Raw genomic sequence first — 25,693 nt, forward strand, 5'->3', positions numbered from 1 at the left:
TTGTTTGTGTCCTTGTGTTTCTTGCTCTCAGGTCGCTTTCTGAAAATGAAACTACCTGATTACATAAAGATTGATTACTATAAATAGATAAATTAAATACATACATTACATTCCAAAAGCCTCGAAAAGGGGAGAGATAGACAGTTAAAACTGACAACCGTACAACCCCCTGATGAACTAAGTGAATTTGTTTCTAATAAAATTTTTCACATACTTGAATCCCCCAGATTTCTCGCTCTGTCCTGTTGCCTTTAAAGCAACATTATGTAGAAATTGGCATTTTGTTCAATTTGGCGTGCCCCACAGTTTCAGAGTGCAACACCACCGCTGTAAATACAAATCCCAAATCCCAGGTGCTAACTACAAAAAAACTCATTATATCTTAACAGTGTTACTTATTGAAAACTTGCTTATTGATTTAAACGTGTAAGGCTGTGATCCTACCGTCTCACCGAAGTTACATAGTGCAGAAACAAGTGATGAGGAGGAGGAGTGGCTGAGACAGAGACACCATTCATTCTATTGCAAGACACTGTGATAGTCTAAGGTGAAAAACTTACATAATGTTGCTTTAAACCCTGGAAAATATTATCGCTTTATGCCACAGCGAATGTCTGAGCACACAGCTGCTTCTTTACACGTCCAGCAGAAGCAGCGCCACACTTATGACCCAACCTGCGGATTAATACATCTGATTGTGGTGACGCCATTTGTCATTTATGACGTGTCCGTCTTTGTGGCTGTGGAGTGAGCCGCCGTCATTGTGGACAAAGTGACGAGGGACAGAGACACCGCCAACAGGACACAGACACATTTTTAACTGGCTGCATTTCAAACTGTCACAGCAGGAATAGTACAGGTGTTACTAATTAGCTAATTGGCTCTGTAACAGTGTGAAAGTGGTGCACAATGCAAGCTAAATGGAGCCATCACTCATTTTTCTATTTAAATCTTTTTTTTTCCTGCTGTTGCATCTGTGTTGTTGTGTTTCAATAAAAATAAGTGTTAGAGTTATAAGGCGGACAACATGTTCTGGGCCTTGTATTAACACATTTCTACATGCACACGTTTGTTTTTATATAATTGATTGACTTGTTTTGCTTGTGCCTCCCTCACGTCCACAGACACTGCCGCACTTAAAGGAGTGTGGAGGCCCGTCCTAGAGCCCGGCGCAGCAGTTCAACATTTACATGGTGCCTCTGAAATCAGATTATGTATGGGTTCAATTGACTTAATGGATTTGAAGAGACTAGATCCTATTAATGAATAGGCTGCCCTACGGCACTGCCCCGACCAATAGCAAGCTAATCTGGCATGCAAATTAAATCCTGCCTCAATATGCCTGCCCGTTTAATGCGATCCATTACACAGTTTCACTTATTTATATATACTATTATAAAAAGGATAGGCTTATAAACAAACTGAGGGAGGGGGTTTTGTCCAGTAAATGGTGCTGTGCTTGCTTGTTTCCCTGCGCAGTGGCCCCCGGGGCCGGTGGAGGGAGCAGTGATATTCACTGCCGTTTCACTGACAGTCGCTGACAATGGTGCTGCCTGCGCTGTAGAAGACATAGACTTACACTCACACCTATCCTTAGGTCAGTCCGCCTTTAATAACCACAAGTTTTTCCTACCTGCCTAATTTTATTTTTATCAATGTACTGTGTCTTTTCTTAATGAGCTCATTAAACAGTTATATTATTACATTCGTGTTCATGTTAAATTTGAGTGCTTCATATGTATCCTGTCTTCATTTTCACAATGTTTATCATATTATAGTCAAATTACCTGCATGTGTCTGTATGTGACAGCTAGGTGAGATGGTTGAAAATTGAGGGGTGGCTGTTCTGTTCCTCTCTCGAGCAACAAAACTCTGTATTTTTAAGCAAGACGTCGGGAATTGTTCCGGCGGTGAGTTCTTGCCACAAAACTGGGAACATTTTGTGACTGTTGGGACAGTTTTGATCCGCGTCTGTGCCAATGACGCCAAGTCTTTTTGGGAAATTTTCTAGCCGTCTTTCTGGCAACAAAACCCATTAATTTTAACATGACATCTGGACATTTTTAAGCCGTCTGAGACAACAAAACTGGATATTTTAATCAGAAGTGAGGACATTTTCGAGGTGTCTTTGCAAGGAGTCGGGACATTTTCTTTGCCGTCTTTGTGGCAACAAAAATGGGTATTTTAAGCCAAAGCATCATCTTCTCCTAACCCTAACCAAGTGATCTTTGTACCTAAACCTGTCCAGATCATAAACACACTGTTATCACAACATAAAATTGAATAGTAAAGAAACAAAGATTTGAAACACAAAGGTTCAACATATAATTGATTGCCCAAACCTGCAGTGTCAACATTTTTCTCTGCCGATGGGGCTGTGTATATGATAATAATAAAGCGTTTAAGGTGAGATTTTGATCTGTTGCTGATTTGATCGCGTTTGAAACAATTTAATCTCCTGCGCCATCGTTTTCACTTCCCAGACTCACCACTTTCAGCCCGCCCGTGCTGCGGGGAGATAAATGATTTGTGGGCTTGAAGTGTGTATTGGAAGTCATAATCTGGCACATGATCACGCTGAAGGCTGAGCGGGTCGTCTGCTGAGAAACTCCAGCGCTTCGAGCCTCTTTGGTTCTGCCAGGCTCTTCATGCCTGGTTACCTTAGAGCCTGCTTTGTTAGTGTCGGAGGGAATGGGGGTCAGGGAGAGGCCAGATTTCACCTGACCCCTCCTGAAATATTACAGCCTGGTTTAGTTACGTCTGCAGCTGGTGGAGGAAAAGAAAAGGGGGGTAGTGAAAATCTGATGAGGGGTTTCTCCACTGATCAGGTTAAATCATTGCTCTACAAGTATAATTTCAGTCAGTCCCCTGAATCGTACTGCCCACGCATGTTTCCTTGCAGCCCGTAGTCTCATGTAGCTGAGGATCAAAGTCTGATTCAATCTGGTTCAACCACTTTCAGAGCACACTTCAGCACAAACCAGCCTCTTTTTGAGCAAAATTGAATGAGACGTGAATTGAATATCTTCTGTTTATCTGACACGGGTTCCCTGACAAATATAAATAAATAAAGCCTTCCCAATGCAGGTATGCTTGAGTGTGTGCACCTCATTTCAAGCACAATTAACTTGAAATGGAGTGCTGCAGGATCAATAGTCCCCATTTGATCCAGGGGGGGTCTGTCACTCCATGGAAATGGCACACATATGGTAATACAGCCAGCTTAACAACAACTTAGAGGATTTACTGTTGCCGTTTTTCAGGCCAACGTGCATAACAAACAGTGGGCCACTCTTGGGAGCCATCTTCTTTTATCTCGGCTTCAATTAATCTTAAAGAGAGATACCATTTAAAGCTAATGAACAGCGGGTGAAACTAATGCATATTGATACAAAGAGGTGAAAGCATCAGAGTAAGGATTGTGTGTAATATTCAGAGCCATAGGAGGGGAGCCAAGTGGCAGGAGTCGTCGCTATAGGCAGCCTGGCTATAGTAGCAACATAAAAAGATAAATGAACACTGAATGACCCTGACGTAGCCCCTGTTCCTTCATCATATAAATAACAAAAAGCAGAGCGAATAAAGCAGACTGTGCCGGGGCCAATTCCCCAACGGGTGCTTATATGAAATTCAACTTTCAAGCGTTCTCCCTGCTCAGAATGTGGCATTTATTTGCAGGACTCTGTTTCAATTTAAAGGGAATGGCAGCTGAAGGAGGCACAGGGGACAGTGTCTCATCACCGCCACTTACCACTCTTATAGGCCTGCTGCCGGGGAGGAAAACCTCAGCAGGCAGCTCCACTTAAACAGTGAAGACCTCCACCAGTCAATGTAATGTGCAGGGGGGGGCTCTGATAGCCTCATATTCTCGGTCCTGTTTGAGTGTGTGGGTGTTTGTTTGCGTTTTTGTAGCACACTCTGAGGTCTGTAGTGTTAAGTGGAACATATGTATTTTTGTAATGGTTTTTCATATTTGACTAACAAAGGTTTTGTCCGGTTAGAGATTTTCTTTTCTTTTTAATTAAACTGGTGGCTGCTGTAGGTAGGGTGATGGTGCTTCCGAGTTTTCATTAAATAAAAGAGACATTTGCAAATCAAAAAGAAAACTAAACACTAAACTAAAATAAGAAGAAAATCACAAATCTGATGTTATTGCAAAATCCTGTCATGTAATTCTTGTTGCAGTTTTTAATATGCTTATTTTCTTTCTTGCAATGAGCTAGATGAGACGTCAATTAAATACAAGTCTATATCCAGGGGGCTGTTAGCTTAGCTTAGCACAAAGAATGGTAACAGCAGGAAACAGCTAGCCAAATCTGCCTTACAGCACTTTTAAAGTTAAATGATTAATGGTTATCTTGCTACCAAGCTAGCTGTTTCCCCCCATTTTCAGTCTTTGTGCTCAGCTAAGCTAATGCCTGCTAGCTCTAGCTACATATTACTAGTACAAACAAAGTGCTGTCATTCTCCTCATGTATTTCATTTAACGGAGCAGGTGCATAACCCCTAACGTCAAATTTGTGACCTGTGCATTCAAATATAGCCTAAGACCAGTGGGCATTCCCTTAGCTTAGCTTAGCTTATCTTATTGTAAAGGCTGGCAACAGCAGGAAAAGGCTAGACTGCCTCCGTCCAACAGTAACAAACTCTGCTCACTGATTATGATATCTATCTTTACACAGAGCCACACTACCTGTCTTTGTGCTAAGTTAAGCTAAGCTAACTAGCTGCTTATATGTCGCTACTCTGATATAAATCAGTTTAACTTACATAGAACCTTTGAAAAGACTACAACATGCTTTACAATTACGACCTGACCTATATCCAGCGTCAGTATGTGACCAGATCAGAATGAGACTGAAAAATAAACTTTTGTGAGGTTGTGGAATTTATGACATAGAAAACATCAAAAGTCATTGTTGATGACTGACTGTTTCACATTTTAAGTTGCAGGTCAGAGTAACCCAGGTATAGACATCCCTGTCTGCTCAAGTACGGCTGTTGTAATTTTCAATCTGTCTGTTTGTCATTCTATCTGTGGGCAGACTGCCAACACGATAGTCACAACTGTGTTAGATGCAGTCATACAACTTCTCAGGTGTGCAGATGAGAACAAAATGAAGGCAGAGTTCAAAGATGGAGGTTGTCCAAGCCACGGGTGCAGTGACGGCCGCTGTCTAACTGTGTGATATTGTGTGGTTCTGTTTGTCTTTGAAGGTGCTTGAGGAGGACATAGCAGTAGCCAGCTATATCACTACTGAGTAGTCATGGGTCAGAATGTGATCACAAGATGGTCTCTAGTTTACATTTAATTTCAGAATGTACTGTTATGTTACAAGACTTAACAAAAAACTTATATACTGTGTAATTTTTTTAATTCCACAAGAGGAAGTTAACGTCTGACTTTTGAAACACCATGTTTGTGCTTCAGCCGCTGATGAATCTGATAAATCACTTCCTTGGTTAGGAAACATCAAGCATTGTCATTACATTGCATTACGTAACATATCCTACCCTAACCCAAACCCAGGAATCCTAGGGGCCCAATATTAGGCCCAAGAACACGTAAGTCACAACTGTTCTTACGTACTGAGTTGACGTTAAGAGATTCATTTGATTTACACAAACATCAGCCAACTTAAGTCTGAGATCAACAAATCACACCTGACTGAACTAAATTTCTAAATGTACTTGTGTCTCTGCTAAAGCAACACATTGGAAACGATTCAGTTCTGACATTTCCTCCAGCTGTAGTTCACAAAGAGCGTGTAGAAGTCTTTATTTTACAGGTGGGAGAGGGAATAGTGGAGAGCAGCAGCGATAGCTTCAGAGGTGGAGCTGTTGGGCCGGTTAGGCGTATTGCAGGGGGTCCAGCATGTCCGGTATGCTGCTCTGAATGCTGGTCAGCACCACTCTCTCAAAACACTTCATGATGATTGGAGTAAGTGCTGCTGGTCTGTTATCGTTCAGGCAGCTGGGTGAACTCTTCTTGGGAAGGGGGACAATGGTTGTGGTCTTACAGCAGGAGGGAACGGTGCTCAATGTGATAAATGACTTTTCTTCTGAGCAAAAACATCACGCATTGTCTTTTTATTCATATGAACAGTTATAGGACAGAACTTCCAGTGGTCACATTTTGTGAGGCCACAGAGCCAGGACACGATAAATAGTGCTGCGTAACTTTGTGTGACTGTTAGGACATTGAAATTTCCCGTCATTACAAAATGAAATTTGATCAACATCTTATCATCCATGTGCAGAACTTGACATTGCAAAACACATTGCGAAATAGAGAATGACTGGATAAGATTATTCCATCTCCATCGTTATAAAAAGACAGGTAACTCACGACTGCTCAGCAGAGACGTCCACATCACCTCTGGATCTCACAGTGCTCACTTTGCTGTCTGTGACACCAGTTTTTCTTCTCGACTCCGACAAACAAGCTGTGGAAAGGTTAGAAGTCAATTTGATCCTGTTTTTACTTTAATAAATGCAAAGTCTTTTGATGAGATGTGCTGAGCTTTGACACTGGTGAATGAAGGCAGTGAATGATTCTGGATGTGGCCACTGTGATTTGTTCCTCAGGATGAAGTGTGTTATGGTCCTTCTGGTGTTGACGCTGGTCGCCCTCATGGCTGAACACGGGGAGAGTTGTGTTTTACCTCCCCCTTGGGATCTAAGTCCCGGTCGGCAAATATTGCACCGTAAGTCAAAAGTGTGTACCAAACAACAGGCTACTTTAGACCGAGATCAACAAATCACACTCGACTATACTGACTTACTACATAAAACTTTGTTTAATTCTGTGTTTGGCTAAAATCTTTTATTTAGTCCTGGCATCTCAGATAATTAACCTAAAAGTAAGTAAAGAGCAAATCATTAATGTTCTAAATGCAAAGATTTTCAAATGTTTTGTTTTTATCTTTTTCTGTCTTTAGGACGTGCTGTTCGCCTGTAAGTATTACTGAATATTTTCTGTTGATTTCAAAAGGACAAAATAAATAAATAGATAAATAAATAAAACTTTGTGAAATGCCTCAAACCTATCAAACATGGCAAGCATCAGTTTTAACCAGATCCCAAGTTGATGTCTTCAGGTACCTTATTTTGTAAATGTAAAATCACGATGATATAATGGAAGGCAAAGAAACAAATCTACACATTTCAGAAGCTGGAATCAATGAATTTATGTCATTTTTGCTAGAAAATATATTGAAAAATTATTCAATTATTAAAATATTTGTCAATTGAGATTCTGTGTAACGACTTCTGTCAATACTTTGACTGATTTCTCTCTGTTGTTCCCCCTTCTCTAACTTGATACAGGATGAGATTGGGAACAACCCAAGATAAAGTGGCCGACGACACAGTGATGTGATACTTTGAAGACTGAGTCTGTTCTTGACTTTGAAGATATAGTTTGAGCTATATCTTTCTGCTCTGCAAAGCAATAATAAATAATAAATAATTCGATGAGTAAATATGAAGCTCTTGAGATGTAGTGATTTCAGTCACAGCTCCAAGTGATGTTGAAAAATGTAAAATTGCTTGATAGTGAAAACTATCCTGCTGAATAAAGCTGCATTACAAAAGACCATCTCTGTGTTGTGGTGTGATTTATGTGAACATGTGCTTGTCATTTTATTGATGATGATCAAGAACATTCTTTCTCTTTCTGAATTTTCTTGTGTTTCTGGTAAAGCAGCACTTTGGAAATTATTTGATTCTGTCATTTCCTCCATCAACAGATGAATCATTTGGTCTATAAAGCATCAGAACAGCAGTCAAAATAACAATATTATAAAAGCCAAGATGATCACTGTGTAAATGTCTCTTTTGCATATGGTCAAACAGCCAAAGACATTGGAGATACTATAATGTGAAATCATGAAAAAAAGTAGTATGAAAAAGTAGTAACCTGAATTTCATGTCATTCGGACACACCAATGTGGAGATATGCAAGACTTACTGTTTTGAGCAAAATGTATAGGAAGTTGTTATGTAATAACTTGACTATTCTTTGGAACATCTTTTGATAAGTCTTTGTCAGAAAGTGCAAAGTTTGGTGCAAATCGGTGAAATTGCCTGGGAGGCACATTTCCAGAAAAAAAAGTCAGGCGGAAATGGGCGTGGCCTACATCACGAGATTCAACACACTTTCCTTGATTATAGTGCCAACCTAGAGGTGGACATTCACAACAATAGATTATAATATTTTTTTCACCAAGCTTAATATGTTTGCCAAATAAAATCGTGTTTTCATCCATGTGCAGTGAAAAATGCGATCATTTAGGACAAAAAAAAAAAAAAAGTAATTCGAAAAACAATAGGGACCCTGCAGGTTTCCTTGCTCGGGCCCTAGAAAGGTAAACACAAAATACATCTTATATATGTATTTCACACATGAACATCATACAACCCAGTCTGACAATATCTCATTATTTTAAACCTTTTAAAAATCTCCCGAGGTGTATGTTTTGGTGGGAATTTCACAAGACAAGTTTTAAAGAGACCATTCTATAGGTCACGTGTTCTGATGCTGAAAACAAAATTAATTATCTTGTATTTTCACCCTAGGAAGCGCTGAGAAACCAGACCAACTGAAACAGTGGGACTTCACGCCCAAGGACGTTCCCGGGACTGTTCTTGAAAAGACGGCATACGGACGTTCCTCGCCCAAAGGGTTAATGTTGATGAAAAACAAACAAACACGTCCATAAATAGGTGCTTTCCCTGGAAGAAAGACTTTATATGCTACCAGCTCATTTAGAATTCAGCTGAATGTCTCACACAATGGTCGAACATACAGGGCTGACGACGGGGGGTAAATTAGAGCTCGGAGATGAATTATCAAACAATTAAAAAAAAAAGAAAAAAAAAAAGAAGGAGAGACTGAGCCAAAGGGAAACAGAGCACAGCTGATATTGGCAACAATTCTCGTCTTTCTGGGTTAAGTCAGTTCGTCCTCCGCATTATTTTCATTCTCTTGCTTTGTGGCTCTCTGAGACATTTCAAGACCGAGTGGCAGAAAAATAAAAGCTTTATCTCAAAATCTATTTCTCGGCAAATCAACAAATCAACTCGCGGAGCCACATGAGCCGACAGTGAGACCAGTGAAAATGGCGAAGGATGTGTCCATCCCCACCCCCCACCCCTCGCTCCACCCTGCTCTCTCTGTGTTCCAGCGATATTCATTTTGATTTCAATTAAAGATCCTGAGTGTGACTCTCGGAGAGAAATTGCCTGCCTTTAATTAGGTAGTCTAAGTTCATGGAAGCAATTGTTGTTTCCCCAGCACTTTCAATTTGATGAGCCAAGGACTCCCATTTTATAGCTATGAATGAATATGGTTTCATACCCCTCAGGTTCCTTGTCCTGCTAACTGTCTCGCACCCGGAGAATATTACTCGCGTGTTTCTCATTAGTCGTTGGGGTTACGCCGCTGCGGGGATGTGTGTGTGTGTGTGTGTGTGTGTGTGTGTGTGTGTGCTCTCGATGTGTGTGTCCTCTGGTCTCGCTCTGGACTGCAGGTGGGCTCCTCCATCTGTGATGAAGAGGTCAGTAGCTGGCTAAGACCACATGGTGCGGGTGCAGGCCGCTGCCCGCTGGTCAATAATCTATTACAGGACATCCCTCCTCCTCCTCCATGTGACTAATGCACTGCACTGAGATGGCGTCCCAGAGGTTAATGCTGCTCGGCTGACCCCGGTCCCCTCTGACAAACACTGTCAATGCTCGATTTGGAAAAGCTCTTCCTCAGCCAAATATCAGGTCGCTTGCTCGAGGGGTGTTCAGGGACTCATGCGTCAGTCCAAAAGTCCAGTAATACGTTAGTTTAGCTGCGAGTATTAACTCCCATGTACATTTGGCTTCTTGGTCAGGAGATGACCAAGAAACATCCTCAGCACACACACACATACGGATTCTTTACTCCTACATAACTTTGGTGAAAATCTCTAATCAAGAGCTTTCTTTACAGTCAATAAATTATTCACTGACGCTTGATAAAGCAGTTGTAAGCAAGAAAAAGGGTTGCCAGGTTGCGTCTTATGCTTTCAAGACAGCACACAGACCAAAATGTATTCATGAACAACTTGTTATCTCACTGGATTGATTATTTGGAAGAACCTTTAATCAATGACTGCTTAACAATAATGAATAGCAGCAGCAGATGTTTTTTCACATCCTGGCAACACAAATGTTGTTGTTAATGACTTAAAACTGTTCTCTGAAGAATTGCATAATTATGTTATCTATCAGTAAATCCATTAGTTAGAACTTAAATTACCTTAATAATGGCTATATTATCAGAAAGTGGTATCAAAAGTTATTTTGGAGTCAATGATGATGAAGATGCCTCAGACACTCTCTAGAAACTATCTAGGTGTGCCATATGTGATCTGAACTTAAAGCTAATCTCAGCACATTTAGTGCCGTTACGTGATGTCTGAATAATCCAAAAAATGTGTTCCTGACTGAGAAAATTCCTGTAAACACTACCTGTGCGAAAAACAGCGCGCAATTTTGGGACACACCTTGCCAACCTCAATGTCGTAAACGTAAACACGACGACTGGAAGTACATGTTTGGTTGACGTTTGGAAACTTTATTTTTTCTTTTCGTGTTGCATAGAAATGTTTTCTTGCTGTCCACAGAAAAATGACCAGGATAAGTTAGAAAATTTAGTTGTTAGCGTGACAACAAGCCGGGTAAGGCAGTATTTTAGTGTTTTTTTGGGGGCATATTGCCGCAGCAACATCTCCCGGGCAGAATTACGTTGAAACATAAAGCAGCAAACCTCATACAGGTATTAATAATTAATTATTTTTACAATAAGATTGTTATGACAAAAGTTAATGAACATATCAAAGTCAGAAGAACAACTTTCTCAGGACTAACCAAGGAGCATGTGAATGCAGCATAAAAACCCACACAGTCATTGTTTTATGTCAGACCCAGTGTACTGGAGAACAGAGCCAACACAAGAAAAATCACATCGCTGTCCCGACCGCACTGCAACTGTCAGGCATTACGCGAATACACTCCGCTGTGATCGCCTGCGTTCGGTGCTGTGAGGTTTAAGGTGCCTCACTGGGTGCCGGGATAAACAGATCTCTCGATAGGACCCTTATTGGTAGAACATCATGTTGTTCTGACAACCCTCACTTCCAATCAATTTATGCCACAAATTCTAACTCACACTCACTGAAGCATCGCCTGTGGCCTTGTTCCTCCTTTTCCCTTCTCCCTGGTCGGCTTCTCCAGCCTCTCTCATTCTCCGTCGGTTCAATAAACGCAGCAGACCAACTATTTATCAGCACAGCTGTGTTGACATCCTGACAAAAAAGATTTCAAAACATACGAGCGAAAAAAAAAAAAAAAAAAGAAAAATGTCACAGTTTGTTTTTCCAACATGATTTGCATCCGGTGATATTTGCTCTGAGCCTCACAAATGAATTGGATCACAGTTTGTGTACATTGCACTGTATTCATGGCGACAAAAAAAAAAATCCACAGCATAAAGCCGACGTCTCTTTGTTTCACTGTTCTGTATTTTAATAAATCACCTGCTGCCTCGGCAAGAAGCTGTCATTTGAAATTCTAGCAGCGGGTCTCGTCTGAGTGCGATGAGGACCGTGGGCAGGCCTCATGTCTGCGTGTGGAGCAGAAGGAAATTAGCCGCACCTGAATGACAAGGCAAAGGCTCCCACCCCCAGAGGGACTGTGATCTACACACAAACTCTCTTTTAATAGACTTACACCTCATTTGGCCTCTAAAGCTTGTTGAAGGGTCCCAGAGGACGGGGAGGGGGAGGCGGGCCCCTCAGAGGTCAGCCCTGCTGCTCGCTGTAAACCAGCTGCAGTGAAAGGGAGAGCTTGATTAGATGGCCATTCACACCCAGAAGGGGACCGCCGTGGAGGGACAATGCCACATTTTCCCTTGCAAAACAACAGGGACATTTTGTCTGGCCTGTCGCGAGCAATATCTGTTATGCCGGCGAAGGCCGTTTGAAAAGCGCGGAGGAGACCCGAGTGATCCTGCATGTAGAGACGACCGGCTTCAAAGTGCAGTCGCCTCCGTTTAAACAGAAATACACGTTTCCTGATAGGATGGAAGAGGCCAATCTCATACATGCTAATTGCAGCTTCCATGCTAATCTAGGTATGTTGAATATCATCTTCATCATTGATAAATATCAGTGGATCAATTAGGAAAATACTCATAGATATAGCATGAATAACATTTAGGTTGAACACTCTGTTACTAAATTGGTCTTTGGCTCTAATGACAGACTAGGTCTTCCAGCAATGACTCCTAAAACCATATATATGACCATCTGCTAAACTGCATGATGTTGTATGTAGGTATGTACATTACGTACATGGTGTTTCATTATGCATGTGTATATAGTATATCTTAAGATACCGTTGCAGTTTGCATAGGGTTTGGGCAACAAAACTACTTGGTTAAGTTGAGGAAAGATCATGGTGGGGGTAAAAATAACTATGTTTAATGCATGAAACAAGTCACGCGTATACGTACGTGATGTGGGGTTAGGGTTCTTACTCTCTATACCACCTGACTTCCTCCTTCACTCCGTCATAGTTACAGCAACCACAAGAGGGCTCTGCCAACGTAAACAGGGGATGTTTTGAACCCCTTGAACAACTGGTTAGGGTAGGTTCTTCTGGTTTCAGCTGGTTCCCTTATTATCGGATTTAAAAAAAACAAGATGCGTGTTAATGACTCAGCTTGTCACCTTAAGGCACAGCCAGGCTTGCTGTTTCCATTCTTTGAGCTAACTTAGCTAGCCTCTAGTGGGTAGCTTCATTTTTACCATACAAACATGAGAATAGCAACATACTTCCCTTTTGACTCATAGTAAGATCATGAAGGATACAAGCACCACAGGCTGCTAAAACACTAGATAATAAACGTGATTATGTATAGATAACTTATATTTTGGTGCTATTGTGTTCATTTTCAAAAAGGATATCTTGCTATGAACATAAACCGAATGAAATATTCTAAATGTGAGAACTTATTGGTTGAAATAATCTAAATAAGCATCTTGTCAGCAGCTGATGATGCCTTCTATCGTTCTACACGTCTCACTGCCTCTCACACACTCTGGCTCACGTTAGTCTGCACTGTATCCCAGCAGCTAAAGAGCTTCACTTTAAACACTGTGATAATAGCGTGTTCCCTGTCTGAGTTAAGGCTTGTAGCTTCAGACCTAATATGAATTCATTTGAGCATCAGGGCTTCTCAGATGCTTGTAATTGGAGAGATAACCCCTGTGATCTGGACAGTGGCAGAGAATAAGAAGTGAGGCGGCCATCACTTTCACAGAGAGTGGTGCATGTAATAAATAGCTAAGTAAGCAATTTGCAGATGCTTTTATTTTGACGTCCCTGCTTAATAAACTCTTTTTTTTTGTTGCACAGTGTTTCAGCTGCTGTTAAAAGGTTTTATTAGAGTGAAAAATGTAATTTGGGAGATTGAAAAAATACACCTACAATGTCCCACGCCTCTAAAATATTCTCCTGACAGATTATCTACTTAGGTTTGCCGAACAATACACATTTTAGCGCCACATGACAATAAACTGGGGAATCATTGTGTTTGCGCTCCCGCCTCAATGCTCTCACTGTCTGTTTTTTTTCTCTTCGCACGTCATTCAGTGACACCCCCCCCAAAAAACCCATTGATGGTTAATTATTTCTGAGGAGGCTTTTTTTTTTTCTTTCTTTTTTTTTTTTTTTTGCATAGCTCCCATATCCCCGGGTTAATTCAGAAGCATTCCCTTATCATCCCAGGGGTATAGAGTTTGCATTTTAAGTGAGGCACGGCACAGACACTCAGCAGCATCTTAACTTCCTAAGTTGAAGTGTGGCTGGGGTTAAGTGGTCCCTATGCTCACAGCACCTATCTCAGCCCAAACATGACAGCTGGGGACTTGACTGTTGCTATGGAAATCACCCCCTCCCTTCCCTTCCCTCCCAGCCTGTCCGCCGCCTCCCCCCTCCAGTGCATGAAAATGCCCCAGACTGCTCATTTGAGACCATACAAGTCCTCCTCCTTCTCCCCGTGTTAACAAGTCAACTTTTGTGTTGTTCTGCCCTGTTTCAAACGGGGTTTATTGCAAATGGAAAATGGCTCGGGGTGCGCTCGGGTGCTTAACGGTGCTCAGCTCGGCTTTGCAGCTGGAAAATTTCCTAGAATGGGCTCCTGTAAGCTGGCCGAGGGATGAAACTGAGAAATTGTTTGCTTCACACTCTGCCTCGTTTTTAAGTAACCACAACAGAGACGTAACACAACCGCACGCCGTTTGAGATGAATTCAATAGGTCATAAATGTGATTATTACAATTATGTGATTGTCTATTTCACGAGGATGGTTAAAATCCTTATATGTCCAGTCTTTTCCAGTGCGTGACTCCAAAGTCTTATGAGCAGGGATCAATACGTACACATTTTGTGATCATGTGTGAGGCAGAAACTGGCACATGTGATAAGACAACAGCCTTAATGACTTTGTTGTCTTCCTTTCGGAAAACGTAAATGTGTTGCTCTTGCTCTGACAGCATGGTGTGTTTGCTGCATGCAGTGTGTCATTCTGAACAGAGCTGTGGGACCTCCGTCATTAAAATGCACTTGCAGTTCCCACAAGTGTTGCCGAACCAACCAGTGTTTTAAATCTTAAAACTAAAAAAAGATCAGAGGTTTTTTTTTGGCAACAGAGAACAAGCTGTACGTCTTTTATACATCCGGTTTGCCACAGAGCAACATTAGCATTCATTCGGGGGACAGCTGGTTATTTAGAGCGTTTCCACTAAAATCAGCCTCCTCGTGTGGCTGAAAACGAGGCTGTGAGAGTAGTGAGACTGAACCAAAACAGTAAACTTACTGACAGAGAAGCAATGAGCTGAAACTCGCTATAAAGCTCTGAAAAAAAAAAAAAAAAGCTGATTAAAGCTGCAGATTCAGGTGATAATTCTTTGTTGGTTCATCATTAAAAGTCATCCCTTTGTGACTTTGTCACATTTTTCATTTGATACATTATTAGTGTAAATTATTGCTTAAAAACAGCATATTACATAATATATAATGTAAGCTGATGATTGAGCCTATGACTGAACATACTGACCCCAACTCTAACACAGTTAATCATCACATTGGATACACTGTAGCAGTCTGAGTATGAATGCCTATATAAATACATTCATATATGTACAAATATAGTGTATACCTACACATTGATATGCATCATTATATGCACATATTCTTTATAAATGAAGCCATTTTCCAATCGTGCGGGCACATATATAGAGTACATACACAATTATCTTTATCAACAATTCATCCATTATTAAACAGCTTAACAAATACATAACACCAACCAAACATATTTGTATATACAGTACTATTAGAATCATGTGTACATCAATTATATAAATCTAAACAGATCATGAATGGCTGTTCTGCAAAAATGGTCTCAATCGTCCCATATTATGTTTCTCTCAAGTGTCACTGGGAACTTTTATTTTGAAGGGGGTTACACTCCTGTACATTCCAATGGAGTTAAGACAAATCAAAGCTGAACCTTAATAATTGACAATCACATCTCAGGAGTTTTAAATATCTCATGTGACATAACTGTTACATCCGTTGCTGCCTTCACATCACGTCTCTCTTCCTGTAAATATGAATTGAACTGACTGGGGGAGAAAAAAGAATGTTCATCTGACTCCTGGTGGTAACTGCGGGAGGTTTATGAATAATTTTGACACCTTCCACCTGCACTGTGTCAGGAACTTTTTCCTCACAAGTCGTAAACATAGCAGGAAGTCTAATTAAAAAAACAAAATCAGTGATTGTAATGTCATGATTTCAGTATATCACAAAAATTCTTCGCACAAAGAAACGTTTGTCGGGAATTCATCTTAAAGCTGTCGGTTTTACATTTCAAAACTCTCCATATAAACAATGTCTATTTCCCTGAGAAGCTGCCGGAAAAAAGTGCTGGAGGAGCTTCGTGGCATCGCCATCATAAATAATTATCTGCTATACATTTCATCACTCCCACTCCTTTCCTGTCTCGATCAATCCTGAGCCGAGGAGCCTCGCATGCTGCTGCAAAATGACTGGAAGCTGATGGATACAGTCCCCAGCAGAGCACGTGACCCGTCTCCATCGGCGCTTATGGCACCACATTTAATCTAAATGTAGTCCTTGACAACGGGAGGATCCTTGCCTGGCTGTGTGGGATCTTTGCAGTGGAAATGTTTTATATATATGTGCTTTATGGCCAAAAATGTGGATTTTACAGACAAAAATGGACAGTTTGCATCATCTGTCTCCTGTCGCTCTGGCTAAAATCGTTTCATTTGTGCATTTGGAGACAAAGAAAACAAAAAAAAACGGTTGTTGTTTTGGTGTTTTACTCGATTTGAATGACAGTAATTAATTAGTGTCAGACTAATAATGACATGCTTTTTAAGTTGTGAAAGTTGTATCAGTGTTTGGCAGTGAGAGTGCAGGTGGGAGCCGACCAATCCCGTGCCAGCGCTTCTCCACTCAGCTCCTTTCTCCAGGGCAAAGCGCCGGCCTGCTGAGAGCACACATGAGCGGTCCACGGAAGTGCCGAGATCCCGACAGCTCTAACCCCCCCGCCGACATCTCATCCGTCTTGCGGTGTGTTGGCACTGTGAAGGGTAAACTGGGCTGATCTGTGGGACAGGCGGGGAGGGCACAGGAGAGCAGCCTTCCCACCGGAGCCCCGGACCAGCACGCTCAGATTAGAGCAAATTTGTTCCACAATATTGTGGCCTCCTGCTTTCTGAGCCTCGGCCCGCACAGAAGGCAGAGGCAGAGATTTGGGCGGTGGCCAAGCCTTTTCGTCGGGCTCCTCGTTCGCGCCACATGTGCCGAGCTCGACTCCCCACTGATCCTTCTAGCTTTATGGCCTCCCCGCCTGATGGAACAAATGCTACATCGCAGAAAATAAACTTATCTCATTTGGATGACAACACATTCCCCCAGGTTATAATGTTGCACCATTTTGAAAAGGCAGACAGGGTCAATTGTACATTCCCAGCTCAACTAGGGAGTCTTTTGCTGTGAAAACGCCTGTCTCGCCACATGCCTGACAGTGAATTTGGAACAATTTGCCTTATTGACTCCCTTGGCGTTTAGTGTAAAGTACTCCCCTCGCATGGTGCCAAACATATGTTTTCTTTACAGATATTTTACATTAAACTCACGTCTTCTGTTTGTGAACAACAGGAAGAAGGGAGCTGTTTTTGTAATAGGTATGTTTCAATCCATTACATCAGCCAGTGTTTCTTTCTTTCTTTTTTTTTTGCAGAGTGGAGGCATGACATGATTGATGACCTTAGTAGATTATCCCCAATACAAAAGCCATCATTGAACAGCAGGGCTGCCATTGTGTGTGGGATGTCTCCCATTGATTTAAGTAGTATATTTTCATGATCTATAAAGAGGCCAGCTGGAGAGAAAATTGTTTGCTCTCAAACATTTAGTGTCTATAAGCCATCACACTTGTGATTAGAAAATGATTATCACTCTTTGGGCTCCTTTATGTTGGGTGTACTGTACTTATATCCTTGTGTGGAGTTAATTGGTTCTAACCAAATGAATTAAATTAAAAGGTTGGTTAGTCCAAATCACAAAAAAAGAACTAAACCTAAACTAAACTAAATGTTTTCTCACTTACCCAATGGTGTCTTTCCATGTAGATAGTTTTGTTTTTGATGTTTTGAGTTATTATTATGAAATATTCTTATACAACACTTCATTGTTTTGCCAAATGCATTTTGAGGTAACGTCTTTCTGTTCCATCCAGGAAACCTGACCAGAAGACAGGACTGATGGGGGATTGAGCATTATATCCCATGTAGGTTTAGGCCACTTAAACAGTCGCTTATGGTCATAATGCTTTAAGTCAATGCTCATTTATCGCTACCACCGTCAAATATATTGTTTTTTTTTTGCTTGTGTGCATTTGTTGACTGGTTGGTTCGTGAGCAGGATTACACAAAAACTACTGACCATATTTTTTTTTTCACTTACCTTGATAGTGAGAGAAAGGCCATTGTATTTCATTTTTCATGATCCAGATCCAGATTAAATTGGTTTTATTTGATAATGGATTTGGCTTGATGGGCCATGGCAGAGGTATACACTCTACTGGGTACCATCCTGTCCATTTAAGCAACAAAACAATCTTTCTGTAAACCTTTTTAAGTCTTTTTAGAGGGAAAACAACAACAAATGTTGATGAGCATTTTGCATTGCAAACTGCAGCTAGTTTCAATATAAATGGTTCCTTGCTATGTTGATTCATAAAACTGTGGTTGCTTAAATCTTTTAAATGCCAACTTTCAATTTCTGTGAGCACAAAACAACAAAATTCAATTCACCTTCACCTTCCCTGTACTGAGATAGAGGCAGGAATCTTAGGGAACTTTTGAGGCTTTGCCAATGAAGTGAGAGCTCCTGTTGGAAAGATAGTAAGAGTAATACCAACACTTTGGGATTGTCAGGTAGGGTTGGCAACCATCTGAAAGTATCAGCATTTGAATATAAAACTCAAAAGTCAACCATCTTACTAGCGGAAGCTTTATGTAAGAAAATCTGCAAATTGTCATTTGGGTTAATGGAAACTTTGCAAGGGGGGCTGCACTGAGAACACATGATTTAATGAATTTGGATTTAAATAAATAAATCTCAGTAGAAATAAAACTGTCCTAAGTCAAACTGAGTCTCTATCAGAAGTCAACCTGCAGAAAGGAGTAATAGTTTGGCCATCCTGGTTGTAGCATCTGCGTCCTCTCCTCTGGTCTCTCTGGCCAGTCCTTCCATTCACTCCTAAAGAACTCTCTAACAGACCTCTTGTGTCCACAGAGGACCCATTAACCACAGATTTGTTTTCATTTCTCTGACAAGCCAAAAGAGAAGTGTACTTTCAACACAAAAGAGCCCAAAAGAGCCATGAAACAAAAAAGTGAATAAAAAGACTAGAGGATATCATTACAGACAAATTAATTCTCTCCTGAGCAGTAGCTGCCCCGTCCTTTGGCTAAGAACTGGGAGTGTCTTAATTGCTTTATCACTTAGCCTCGTGCTTCCCAGCAATCAAGTTGCTTCCATTTAATTCAAGTGCCACAAAGATGGGAAGAAAGTGGCCTCTCCCTGGCCCTGGAGCATAATAGACAGTGGAGAGTGAGGATACACCCTCCAAATTGGAAAACACTGGGCCATAGATTAACAGAAATGAACACCATTAGCCTGGCAATGAGAAAATCATTTTCCCCCTCAGGTGTTTTGGAACGCACAGTCAGATGGTGGCTGCAGTGGCAACTCCAGTCTTTTTTTAGCTGACCCTTGTGAATATTCAAGAGCCGAGGGATTTGAGACAATGTTCGGTATCAATTTGCAGCTTTAATAAAAGTCAGACGAGGAGATGTGTCAAAACATAATCCTGATTAAAGAAAAATATTAATTACTGGGGGTAAGGACGTATCTCATCAACAGATATGTTTTTCGCGCAGGTCTACTGGGAAATACGTGGTGACAATGTTATCTTATGGGGATGGAAAAAATCACTTACTCTTTTTAATTAATGTCCTTATTATCCCAGTTTACAAGGAGTTTTGAGCAGGTTTTATTACTAAGTGAGGCATTTAGATTGAAAGTAAAAACTGATTTGGAAAATCGTCATTTGACTTGTGAACTCATTTGGTGAAAACAGTCATTAAAAATACATTTTCTTTTATTTATCTCCAGCAAGTTATTGTACCGCAAAGATTTGGTAGCTAGCAAACTAAGTGATAACGTTGCGTGCTCGACATATTACACCACCTTATTCACTAAGTCACAGAAGCATTGCTGTGCTAATTGGATGACATAACGGTCCAGCAGAGGGACAATAAATATATAATATTACAAACAAGATGAAAACAAAATATCATAATATTGAAAAGAGAAGTGACTGACAGTAAATGAAAAGACACTTTACAATGGGAAGTCATTGGAATCTGTAACAGTAAGAATCAGTGCTAATGTGAGGAAGCTAACGTGATTAGCTTCCATGTTTTAGCATTGAGCCTCCCACTGGAAAGTAAGCCTACAGAGCATGATCTTCTCTTATGCTGAATATTGTAAAGGCCTGGCTTGAATCATCTTGAATCTGTGGTAGATAGCTAATGTTACAGGGGAGAAAAATGGCTTTTTAGCAATATTTATAGCAACATTGGCCCTCAAATGTCATTAAACTGCTGCCGTGTGAAAGCTCACCGTATGCAGAATAGTTCCAGTATCAGTATTGTTTATATTCCCTCACACAAAAAGTGAGGACAATTCCAATTTCTGTTCGACTGAATCAAAGCTCATCAGCAGTCTGATGTGTAGATGTTTCCTGACAAACATGCAGCAGACATCTGCAGACATGAGACTGTTCACTGATCTTGATCAGCAAGGCCTGTTCTCACATCTCTGCAGCGCTTGAGATGGAAGTGAATGACAGGTGCATGAAATAAATTCCCTCATCACGGAGAGAGCGTTTTACTTTCTAAATGTGTCAACTGCATCGCTTTCAGTCATTCTTTGTCTGCGTGAAACATTCTGTCCCACGTGTTTCTTTCTCAGCCGGTACAAGTCCACCAAACTCTGCCTCCACCTCCTTTTTCAGGTTAATCAGGTATAATTTAAAATCCAAAAATCCTGACAGTACATTTTCTGATGGTATTGCCTGTATGTTCTGCATGGCTGTTTGGATCAAAGACTGGTTATCTCTTCTATTGAGCTGTTCTAACCTCTGTCCACTCTCATTACAGGCAGGCAGCGGTGAATTTCCTAAGCAATCAGGACTAACGTTCCCGGGCAGGTATAGACTACGACACCTTAACGAGTTAAAATGCAAAGCCAAGTAGAACATTAAATCAGAGTGAATGAGACAACCGATACCCAGAGCCATCAGGCCTCCGGACAGACAAGAGACAGTGGGTGTCATGTCTCTACGTAAGTAAGAGTGAAGCGAATGCAGAGTACAAAATAAAACCTGCACAGGATCTCACAATATAAAGCTTTATAGTCTCACTCTCAATTTTCCATATATATTGTATACTTTTTTCTGCCAACTATACATTAATGAAGTTAATTTTTAAGTCAATGGGCAGAAAATGCACTGTAGGATTCTGCAAACCACAGATACGTTGTAACTTTAAATTTCTTTGTGTTGCAACTAAGTTAAGTTTCTTCAGATACAATTTCCTTTTAAATGTTGTGACAATGCTGTGCTTATGCTCTGTTAAGATTTAGACACAAAAAACACTTGGTAAGGATTGGGCAAAGATAATGTTTGTCTTACCTAACTGGAAATTATCCCAATATCTCATCATAAAACATCCAGTTTCATCGCTACTTATTTACAGGTTAACATCCTGTGCTTGTTCGGACGGGCCATCTATTCCTCCTCCCTATGTGGACTTTCTTGCTCTCTATACTACTTCACATGACTTCCTCCTTTCCTTATGTAATACTCACTTCAGCCACTAGAGGTCGCTAACACTACATTTTTTAAACTTCCATGGGTCATCTTGGAAGGCACACGAACAACCAATGAGGACTTGTTGATCAATTTGGATGTTGACGGTGTTGAGAACAAACTTATGTAACTATCTATATTTGATTTTATTCATGACGTTTTCCCTATAGCTTAATTTTTACATTTAACAGATATAACTTGATCGGCTCTGAGTAAACCTTGGTCTTACACTTGTCTTTTGTAATCTTAATTTAAACAACATTCCTTTGTGGTGTCATTAAAAAATAACTTCTTGGATGTTTGATACCCAAACACTGTCACACAAAAGCAGTGTAAACTCTTCTGTTGCTTTAAGATGTATCAGTTTTGTAATTTGTTGGTATATCTCGCAAACCAGTCAAGATTTTCAATCATTCGAAGAGTTTTCGTGTCCCCTAATGATACATAAGCTGTTTCAGTCGCTTTCCCACCCTCACAAATGTCTAAAAATCCTGACGGGAACACTGAGTACTTGTAATTAGTTGACATGAACTTCTGTCTTGCCCGCAGCCCTGACAAAAAAAAAAAAAAGAACCAGCCAGCATCATGAATCTGGGTTATGCGTGGTATTCTGGGTAAACCGTGTCTTTTTTTTTTTTTTTTTGCGGTGGGGTGAGTCGCGAGGTGAGGGTAGATCTGAGAGTTTTCGACACTGAGACACACCAGCTGTGTTTATAGATTCCCACTGCACCTGCTGGGGTTACAGGAGCAAGTGCACTGAGGGATTAAGCGCCGGGGCACTGGGAGTAGAACAAGGAACAACAGATTCATGTTAAGGAAGCATGTCAACACCTCCCTGGTGTCTGTACTTAAGCTATTCATTGTTGTTGGTTGCTACGTAGGTTTCAAACTAATCTGCGCCTCTTTTTTTTTTCTTCTTCTTCTTAGCTGTTAATCAAATATGCCCAGCTGAGGAGGGAAATGTGCCAAGTTGCCGACAGGAGGATTCTGTGAAAGAAAAGAACGAGGACAGCAGTGAGATAGGGAAAAAGATACAAACACTGCTGGAGGTTTAGATTTAATGTCCGAAAGACGTTTTGCTGGAGTGTGCTGGTTCTTGATTACAATGTTGACATTTTACTTGGAATTAACCTGATTAATGTCAATGAGCGTAAAAGCACATAGCTCAGCGTTTCTCATGATCACAGGAGATGGATTAAGAAAGAAGGCTTTCAAATTGAATATACCTCTCCCTGCTCAGCCTGCTAATTGTGCCATTTACCACTACTTGAGTCACTGACCGACGCTATTTAGTCAAACTAATGATGATGCACAGTCCGAGCCGTCCCTTGATAATTAAACGCAAGCTCCATCTCTTTTCCTGTATAAGCTTTTTTTTTCTTCTTTTTTTTTGGTGTGTGAGTGAATTAACAGGTGCATGCAAAAAAACATATCGATGCCGCGGTCACTTTGTTCTTTTAAATCACTTGTGGCATTGTTAGCTGGGAAATGACTTGACTTGGAATCCATTCTCTATCACTTGTTATTGATCAGGCAGAGTAAGAACTGTGAGCGTTCTTGTTTTGAACATTTAATCAGGTGAGTCGTTTTGTTGAGCACGCAGCCAAAAATCTCCTACAAAGACTTTTGGGCAATTCTACACTCTGCACATGTTTACAATCCCATCAATTGATTTTTTCATATTTGTTTCTGCTGGATGATTTTAGACTGCTCTTGAGGTTTTACCTTCAGTTGTTCATCCTTTATGATTCCTATCTACATTTTCTTATGATTTCATGGTCGTATTTTTGCCTCTATTATACAATAATCACCAATGGCACCAGCATAGGGGTAAACACGGCTGGAGAATGACCTGGGACTGAACACATCTTCCAAGACTGCTGCAGGACAGTTTGACAACAGGATACAAGTAGCCTACAGAGGCGATTTACAGGAGCTCTGAACAAGACCAAGACTGTTCTGGTAAGGTTTGTTTATGTAGAATTTGAATAAAGTGTGTTTTACTATGAGTCTACAAAGTAATCATCTCATCTTACTTTGGTTAAAGAGAGAAGGTGTATGGTAGTATTTTTCTGTTTAGTCTGGAAAATAGAAGTGAGAACATTTAATTTCTTGACGTTGTGTGAGTTTATTATGCTAACAGATCGCATTTTTGCCAGCTGAAATTGTGTTTGACATCTCTGCAACACAATACATGACTTCTTTGATATAACATCAACACGGTTGTTTCTTCTTGATTTAAATAAAAAATTCTGGCCATATATTACATATTTCTCCCTTAACCATCGAGGTGACCCAGAAACACCTGTATGAATTTATTTTTGTCAAAGCCTATTATTTTTTTCATAAAACAGCCAACACATAATGCATGTTTCCACATAATGAAACTATTTTTGGTCCTTAAGGTATGAACACTTGGTGAATGCATACATATGTTTTTAAATACATGTTAGTTCCTTTCAACTTTTTCTCAAACGTCTCAGGAAAGAGGCCCTTGGTGGACTATTTGCACTTTATGGTTGTTTAAAACTCCAGGCTCCATCCAGATAGGGAGCAAGAAAATCAGCTGTACTGTAATGCTTTCCCTTTTCCTGGCCTGATTGACTCTGATTTCACCAGCGCCTCTAAAATAAAATGCCCATGTGTCCCTGTAAACACAAAGCATTTGTTCTGAGGCAGAGTGGCACAGCAGAGCGGAGCACAGCTCCTCTCCGGCAGCACTGAGCCTAACCGAGCCAGGGAATAAGTAAATGAATAAATAGGCTGATGTTGAATTTTCCCCTCACTTGCCTCCACTGACACAAATAGGATCTACAGTAATTTATAATGCTGTTAGAGAGGCGGCTCTCTCTCTAACCGAGGTGTCTGTCACCTCGCGTGCAGGAGGCCTCTCAGTGCCAGAGCGGAGGACCTGCAGCACCCTGACATCCTGCTTTGCTATTCCACACACACGGCCCAAAGGCTAAGTGACATCAAGCCTCATTATTGTCATCACATGCCACATTTGTAACTGGTTAGCGAGCAAATTGTGATAAAATAGGCTGATGCCCCTTCTGAGTGTCTCTGGCTGCACATGCTGGACTGACCACAATGTTGGGAGCCAACCATCGGTGAAAGAGAAGAAGAAGAAGAGGATGAGAGGAGCTTTCTGTGGCAAAGATATAGGTTTTCTTTTCATTTGTACATTGTGCTGTAATGGGTCCAGATATCTCTATGGACAACGCACTATTGCAACAGCTGCTGTTGTGAAATAGTGAAGAAGGAATGTCCATTTTTACGTGATGCTGAGCACAAGTTTTAAGAGTAAAATTTGTGTTGATGTGTACAAATCTTGACGATTTAATTTCGTCTTTATTTCTTGAACTGATTCATATTGACATAGAGCAGAAATTGTAAAGCAAAGTGAATCCAATAGATTTTAATTTTATGACTGTCTCACAAACTATATCTTTTCCTAACCTTAACCAAAGTGTTTTTTATGGACAGGTAAGTACACAATTATCTATACCTATACCTGTATCTATCTCTGTTCTTGGCCAGAAGTTGTTATTTAAGCCTTTTTTTAAGACATTGATTGACAAGTGGGGTATCAACTGATATATTTCATGTCTTGGCAACAACGTTAACATCTCTTTAGTTTGCGTCAACTGAACCCATTAAAGGCCCCATATTATACTGTTTTTCATCAATTTCTCACAGCTGTCAGAGGTCCAAAAACTCTGTATTCGATATGCAATACCACATGCCCATGCATGGTCCTGAATTTCAGCTGTCTAAAAGTCGCTCTACAGAGCTCTATTCAGAGCAGTCTGTTTCTGTGCCTGCACCTTTAAATGCTAATGAGCTCTGTCTGTCAACGCCTACTTGGGGAGCCCTTCCTGCTACTTCCCTCTCAGGGAGAGGATTCCCCTTGCGTTAGCAGTAGCATGTGCTAATGTTTACGGTGGATGTATGGCAATGGCTCACGGAGATTTTTTCGTTCAACCATACCAGTTTGACCCAGAAGGAGAGGCTCCTGAAGAAGTACAGACTCTGAGGCTGCAGCAGGACGTCTCAGAATGGTCAGTGTACCTGAATAATGTTAGTTTGTTCGTATGTGTTGTTACAGTTGCTGCCATG

General features: G+C 40.8%; 2 long non-coding RNA genes across 3 annotated transcripts in view; both read left to right on the forward strand.

The window, feature by feature from the left end:
- The first annotated feature begins 6,322 nt into the window (after positions 1-6,322).
- On the forward strand, positions 6,323-7,600 carry LOC119009973. The gene is made up of 4 exons (XR_005071861.1): positions 6,323-6,456; positions 6,589-6,707; positions 6,942-6,957; positions 7,330-7,600. It is a non-coding gene; the product is annotated as an uncharacterized LOC119009973 (long non-coding RNA).
- Positions 7,601-20,870: 13,270 nt separating this feature from the next.
- The window catches only part of LOC119010424, a 37,389-nt gene continuing 32,566 nt past the window's right edge, over positions 20,871-25,693 (forward strand). Inside the window, exons 1-2 of one of the 2 annotated variants that reach the window (XR_005071966.1) lie at positions 20,871-21,048; positions 22,502-23,536. This is a non-coding gene — a long non-coding RNA (uncharacterized LOC119010424). Of the gene's footprint in view, positions 21,049-22,501; positions 23,537-25,575; positions 25,636-25,693 lie in introns of those variants that run through there. The other variant, XR_005071965.1, reaches the window with a different exon arrangement.

This window comes from Acanthopagrus latus, chromosome 20 (assembly GCF_904848185.1).
Source record: "Acanthopagrus latus isolate v.2019 chromosome 20, fAcaLat1.1, whole genome shotgun sequence".
Lineage (NCBI taxonomy): Eukaryota > Metazoa > Chordata > Actinopteri > Spariformes > Sparidae > Acanthopagrus > Acanthopagrus latus.